Here is an 8,298-nt window from a genome sequence, read left to right on the forward strand (position 1 = left end):
ATTAAATATCTTTTGGGCCGAATTCTCCAAGAAACAAAAGCCAAGACTAGATTATGGCCCAATAAAGTTTGACCAACTATCAATGGCCTAATTGATAATTAGCAGTACGGCAGGATGAGGTGGAAGAGCTTAATCTCTTTAGAAAATGAAATTACTTTAAATTTGGGGTTTATTTTAATTAATTTATATAGGCATTTTTAAATATGGCATTTAGTAGATTTTTTTTTTGTAGATATAGCATTCAGTTTGTTTAAGATTCAAATTTCAATAATCACTTATTCTAATGTTACGACTTTTTTTGTATTAAAAAATTACTTTCTCAAAATAACATGAAACTTAAAAGAAATATCATTTGTAATAGAAAAAAAAATAGAAATGTAGGAAAGCAACTCAAGGGTTTTTTTTTCAAACCAATACTAAAGTTCTAAAGATCATATCAACATAAGCTGGTTTGGTCTTTTGATTTCGGAGTGTATTCTTCTTCAATTTATTAAAGTCCAATCACAATCATAAAATATATGCTTTAATATGCAAGTTACCTTTCAAGGGTGAAGGAAAGTGAACCCTCGAAACCACTTCATTCTTGGGAAGTTTTCCTGTACCATAGTCATTACACCATTGCCTATTTTCTTGATGGATTACTTATCTATACCAAGAACCTAATTTGACAAATTTTTATTTTACATTTCATATATAGTTTAAATGAAATTTCACTTCATTTACATAATTGATTAATTATTTTTTTAATTTTATGTATACTAATCTAAACCCTTTTTATATTTGGTTGTCAAATATTGATGCTTGGTTATTGAAACTAAAGAATCTAACAATACTCTATCAACATATCACATAATTATTGAAAACTTGAAAAAAAAAAAAAAACATAATATAGTTCCTAAAAAAATTTAAAACATGTGTATGTCAGTGTACATATAAATGGACATTTATGCCTGGCCAAAAACATAAATAGATTGCAAACCAATATATTATTCATCAAAGTTTTAAAATGGGTTTGATTTTTTATACAATCCTACAAAAAATTGACATAGACATGTAAGGTGGAGAAAGAAAAGGAAAAACAGTGGTAAGGAGGCCAAGCATGATTTTCTCTATGCTAATTGTGGATAAAAGCTTGAAAACATATATGTAAGGCTATACGTTGTTTGACGACAAAAGAGATTTCAAAGTAAAGTTGCTAGTCAAAAAAGAAATTGCTAAATGAAAAGACCCGCAACCACTACTAGGAAGGTTTTTGCTTGCAAAATTTAGCAATCCACCTCAAATGAAGAATATAATTAAAGATTAATTGGACTTTTCAGTCTAGCTCTTTCTTTCACCCTAGATTTCATTCACATTTTCTTCCTTCTTCTTTTTTTTTTTTTGCAACAAATAGGAATAAAACTCCCTACAAATTAAGCTTCTCTTTAGGGGAAAAAAAACACAAGCTAATCTCTCTTAAAGGGAAAAACATGATGTATTATTAATAGGTCAAAATTAACCATAAAAGTTAATTAAATAACATTAGATACCAAACTAAATCAGGTATAGAATTTTTAAACTCTACAAATAAAGTTAATAAATGTCTTATTAAAGGATATTTTGAAAATGAATTAATTATCAAGTAAAGAAATGTCAATTTTTTTAATTCAATCTATCGATGTATATCTAAAATAATAATTTAATATATTCATAGTTGGGTTTTCAATTTAATATAAAATTAATTAATTTTTAAGTCAACTTTTTTTTTACCTTTTTCAATTGATTTCACAAAACTTTTGATCAATCAAGAATAAGGAATTTATATTTTCTAAGTATATGAACCAAATTAGAGAAATTCTCCATCAGTCTTTCAAAGGGAGATGCCTAACATTTGGGTGCTCAATATTTAAGGTATTTATACCTAAGTGCATTTAGATATAAAAACAAAAATACTTTGAAAAAGTAAAATTTATTAAAATATATTTATGATGGCCAAGATAAGGTGCTACTAATGTCTATATGGTCAAAATTTGATTTTCTTCTACAAATCAAAACCCTTTGATTATTTGATATGTTTCCTAACTTTGAGTTTTTCTTATTTGTTAATGCATGTGATATAAAATCATATAAAGAATATAATTTTTTTCTCATTTTATAAATTTTATCTCGTTTAATTTAGAATTCAAACTTAAAACATTTAAAATAAAATTTTAAACTGTAATGGCTGAGATTTTTTCTTTAAGATTTTTGTAACTTTAGTTTACCAAATCATGTTTGAAACATATACAAAATTTCATATCAATCTTGGTAAGAAATCCTCCTAGGAGAATCTTAAAATGAGAAAGATAATATCTACTTTTCAATAGATATATATATATATATATATCATCTCTCTTTTTCAATAAAGTGAAATGAAATTGACATGAGGCACTACAAGAAAATGAATATTTAACAATACTATTTTGTAACAATTGAAAATATTATTGCAAAATATTGGTATATTTACAATGACTTTTTATAATAATTGATTAATTAAATTTTTTAATATTTTATACAATGATAAATTTTATCATTGTGAATTCCTCTACCATTCGTAATGCCAACAAAAAGTTGTTGCGAAAACTTGTTTTATTTGTAATGATTTTTTCATTACCGTTGCTTAATTATTTTTTAATATTTTATATAAAGAACTTTGTTACAAAAAATTCTATCATATTTGTAACCATAACAAAAAGTTGCTACAAAAATTTTTTTATTTGTAATAATTTTTTAAAGTCGTTGCTTAAGTTATTTTTTTATTATTTTATTTAATGACAAAAAAGTTGCTATAAAAATCTTATAATATTTGTAATGACAATAAAAAATTATTGTGAAAACCTGTTTTTTTTACAACCATTTTTCAATGGATAGACCTCATTTCTATGGCTTTCAGTTTAGTGTTCTAAGGATGTGGGTATAACATTAAAAAGAAGCTATGTCATTACTTAAGTTATTTTTTAATATTTTATACAATGACAAAAATTATCGTTATGAAAACTTTTTATTATATTCGTAATGATAAAAATGTAATGTTGCGAAAACTTGTGTCATAACGATTTTGGGACCGTCAGACGTAAAGTGTTTTAAAATTGAAATAAATGAGGAGAGTCACCACCAATCTTTGTTAGGGTGTGATTGACCATCCAAAAGTTTATCTTTTTAATAAAACTATAAAAGCGAGTTTAAAGTTTATCAAAAAGATAAATTTCGATCTACGAAAAAATCAGGTTGGGTCCGGGAGTGGGTTACGTGTGGGGAAGGATTAGCACTCCCATAACACCCATAAATTGGTACCATTTAATTACACATTATTTTCGATGTTAGATAAAAATGGTTTCAATTTGAAATTTAACACTAATTCTCAAAAATAAAATTTTGCTAAAGCTCTTTATTTAGGAATATTGAGAAAATTTTAAAGTTAAATAATTATTTTAAAATTCTCCAACATCTAGGCAGAATTTTAAAATAACTCTTTTCGCTTAAAATTTAACACGATAATTCTTAAAATGAAATAACAGTATTTATAGAAGATAATTGTTAGTGACTCTCTAACATCTAGGCAGAGTACCAAGAATTATTTCTTTCGGACTGTTATTTCTATTTTATTTTATAATATCACAAATTTTTTAAATGTATTATTCTTTTTTATTATAAATATTTTATCATCAAATAATAAATAAAAATTAAAGAGAGAATAATACAGACAATTATCGATGATAACACGCTAACGTATGCATGCTAATGAATGTCATGTAAAATGAAATGCAATTTAGAAGTTGGATTCTTAAGTATAATGAAACCACCCCGACTCTCCAACATCTAGGCAAAACTTAAGTGTGACTGTTTATATTTAAGATCTCAATTTACTAGTATATTTTTTATTTATTAATTTTATTATTAATGAGAATTAAGAATTCGTGTAAAAAACTTAACGAAGTAAAATTTTCTAAATACCCCATCATTTAGGCAGCATTCGGGAACAAATTACTTCAAATGAGATTTTCACACGTGTCTTTAGGATTTTCAGAATGTTTTAAGTAAGGGCTTGGGTAAAGGTTTTAAAGGTTAGGGTTTCAAGATTTTGAAGATTCGAATTTTAGGGTTTTGGCTTTTAAGGGTTTTCAATTTTGGGGTTTGGATTTAAAGGTTGGGATTTTAGGGGGTTTGGATTTAAGGGATTTTGGATTTTAGGGGTTTTAGAGTCCTAAAGTTTTGGTTTTAAAAATTGAGGTTTCATTTTTAAAAAAATGCAAACATCTCTAAAAATTTCTAACATCTAGATAGATTTTCGGAGCAAGTTTGATTTTAGTGATTTTTGAAATTTAATCAATAATTTCTCATATATTTATTTTTTTATGAAAATTTATTAATAATAATTCTCCAACATCTAGGTGAAATTATTTTTAGGAAAATGTTTTTATTCCCTCCAACATCTAGGTAAGAAAAATAATAAAAATTATTATTATTATTATTTTAGCATTTTTAATATATATTTTTAATTATTATCTTACTTATTTTCATTTTTATTATTATTAAAACAATTAAATATTTATTCTAACAAATTTAAGAATTTATCATGCATCAATATAAAAAAAAACTTAAAATAACAAAAATAATAATATATAAAAAAAATTAGAAAATGAAAAAAAAATTTTTTTTCTTGAACCAGACCGGTCAACAGTTAGGTCAATGCTGGTCTGGATCGGTTTGACAGTTCAATCAGCGGTTCGGGTAGTCCAGTGGTTCAGATCGGTTTGATCGGTTCACTGGCGGTTCGTCTGGATCGGTTCAAGGCTGGCTGAAGTGGGTTGACGGGTCGATTTATACGGATCTCGGGTTGGATCCGGGTCCACGTGCAAATTCTCCTTGGCTAAAACGACATTGTTTTAGGTCTTTCCTTAAATGACTTCGTTTTGAGTCTCAACATTCTATATAAGACCGAATTTTTTTTCATTCATTTTGCCCTTTTTTTGCCCAAAAAAAAATTACAGAGCTCCCCAGTCGACGTTCGACCTCCAATGTTTGTGCCGTCGTGCTGGTCCCACACCTACTGCCGTCGGTGGGCCGCCGTCGGTGGTCGAAAAACACAAAACTTTTTCAAATGTTCACCTTATCGTGATCGTTTTAGATCTGGTGCCCGTTTTTGCCATAAACTACCCCGATCGCTGTAGATCGGGGCTCAAAGCTTTCGGTCTTCTCTCCTTCTTTTTTTTTTTTTTTTGTAAAACCAAAACTGATGTTATTTTTGTTGTAGGTACCTTCTTTGGCGCTAGGTTCCTCCCTACGGGGAGGACTGTTTGTCTTTTTTTTGTTTTTATTTTTCTGTTTGTTTTTTTTTTTTTTATGGTTGGTGTGGGTTCTGTTTGGGGTTGTTAAAAGGAGAGGTTTAGCTTGGTGTCTGGGCTCGAAACGAGAGGGTGCTGAGGGTAGTATGTCTGAAGGTTTCGAAGATCTGTTCATAGGTTTTTAAGATGGGGTGTCCGAGAGAGAGTCTAAAGGGGAAGAGGCTGAGGGTTTTAAAGAGCTTCAAATAGGGGGATAGATGGTGGTCGTAGGCGTGGTAGGGTGGCTGTTTGGTCTGGTGGCTATACAGGGGACTGGTCAGGGGCTGGACAGGGGGTTGGTCGGGGGCTGGATAGGTGCATCGTACCAGCCTTCTGGTTTCTGTCTCTTTTTTCCTTTTTTTTATTATTATATTTTTTAAATATATTTTATTATTATTATTATTATTATTAAAATTATTAATATTAAACTGAAATGAAAACAATAAACCCGGATAAAATCAGTATCTACAACTTGTTTTATTTGCAATAATTTTTCAATGTCGTTGTTTAATTTTTTTTAATATTGTATATACAAACAAAAAGTTATTAAGAAACTTTTTATCATATTTGTAATGATAAAAAATTATTGTTACGAAAACTTATTTTATTTGCAATAATTTTTTAATATATTTTTGACATTTTCGTTAATTAAAAGAAGGATTTTGAAAATTAACAAGGAATTTAAAACGGTAGCTCCAAATTCCACCTATTTACATGGCTTTTGCAAATTCCTTCCCTTAAGTCCTGATTCCACTTGTCCTACTACAAAAGATAGAATTTTTTAATTTTGTACAACTTATTATAAAATATAATTGTTATAATTATAATTATAGAAACTCTTATTTATGATTTTTAAATTATTTTATTATATTTTAATTCTTTTATTTATATATCAAAATACTTTATTCACATTTCATAGTTATAATTTGGAATTAATATGAATATTTAAAATACTTTTCATTAATATATTCATGAAATTCATTGACATAAATACTTTAAATACATATGATGGAAAAAATATCTTATATGAAATTAACATAATAATTTAATTTAATTAAACAAATAGTGATGAACATTTTAATTGTTTTATATAATGTATGATTATTGATGGAAGATGATTAAAACCTAACTTTTTGAGCATGTATAAATATACTTTACACCATCAAATCAAATATTTAAGTGAAATAATTAAAATAACTAAGTAAACTAAAATAATATAATAATTAGCAATTTAATATTTATCAACTCATAAAAAATTCAATTAATAATAAAATCACCATTATAGAAATTATATAAAAAATTACTAATTATTTTAAAATGATTATACATGACTACATGCATAAAAATACAAAAAAAAAAAAAATCACTAATTAACAACTCACATTCCCTCTCAAACTTTCAACTAAATTATCCAAAAAAAATTAAAATATTAAAATTTTAATCAATCATTTGCTTTTCCCTCTCAAATTTTCACCTAAATAAGAAAAAAAAAAAAGCAAAAAATATAATTTTAAGTTTTAAATGGCACACGTGAATAGTTTCCAAAAGCCTTCCAAATTCTCACCTAAATTTTAAGGTAGAAAATAACAAAATAAAAATTCTATTATTGATTCGGTTGAACCAAAATCCACCAAACCTTTCCCACTTTCATCTCTCAAAATTCATCTCTATTTATGGTTCACTCTAACTCGCTCTTTCTTTAAAAATTCATCAATGGCGAGGCCTCTCTCGCTCATCACCACACTTCCTATTTCTTCTAATCTTTTCTAAGTTCCATTCACACTATCTTTGCCTTCTTCCTCGACCCAAGCGGCTAACCACACTATTACTAAACCCAAACTCTTCCTCCTATCTTGACATTTGGTACAAATGGGCTTCATAAAAAAAAATATCTTTTTAAAAAATATATTTTTGATTTCTTTTTAAAAAATTATAACTTCATAAAAAAGAAAAAATCTTTTTAAAAAAAATCTTTTTGATTTCTTTTTAAAAAATTATAAAATATAATAAAATTATAAAAATTCAAAAAGAAAAAAATGTGAGGTGCACCCAAAAAATAACAATAAAAAACCTCACACCTTTAAAAATATTTTTAAAAAATAAAAAAGTAATGAACCCTATAAAACACATTTACAAAAATTTAGTGTTTGGATTTCACTTAAAAAAAAAGTGGGTCTCGCACCTTTTGAAAAAAAAAAAAAAAGCCTAATGATCTCGACTAATAAAAAAATGCGACATCTTGGAATCTACATATCAACAAACAGATTCTCGTTTCACAATTTTATTATTCAAAATAGGACTTGATAGACATCACAAAACAGAAAAGAGCTTTCTCTCTTACTCATCACTTATTTAAATAAAATTACTATATGGTCTGTCATGGCCATTAATGTTTTATGTAAAAAGCATGCTTCAATAACTGTCCCCAACATAGATCCTATTGTCTTCCCATCGCGCGTGTTCCTTGCGCCACTTTGAATCGCAAGTGGAAGTGGCCTTATCCATCCAATCAATACTATAATAATATAATCAAAATGAGATTAACCACCTAAGACCAAAAAATTTGCTTACTACGCTTCCAAGGTTTTCCTTTCAAATTTCCAACAAGTTCCTCATCTTTTCCTCAGTGAAGCAATAAACTTGTTCATTTGCCAAGCCGCATTACCTGTCCTATGCTCTATTAGCTAGTTCGTATAATTTCATGTGAATTTTTGAGCCAATTAATATAACTCAAACTGGCCAAAAAAATTTTACTCCCTCTGTCTCATTTTCTTTGTTCATTTTTTTTTTTATGTCCCAAAACTATGTCTTATTTTCTTTTTTAACATTTAAAACTCTTATTTTTTATATTTTAAAATTATTTTTATGATTTTTTTTTACTTTTTGACATTAAAAATTATGAAACTTTAATTTTATAAAAAAATTTTAATTTTAATATTCAATACATTAAAGTCAA

This window comes from Durio zibethinus, chromosome 4 (assembly GCF_047325235.1).
Source record: "Durio zibethinus cultivar Kanyao isolate XHJ-2024 chromosome 4, ASM4732523v1, whole genome shotgun sequence".
Lineage (NCBI taxonomy): Eukaryota > Viridiplantae > Streptophyta > Magnoliopsida > Malvales > Malvaceae > Durio > Durio zibethinus.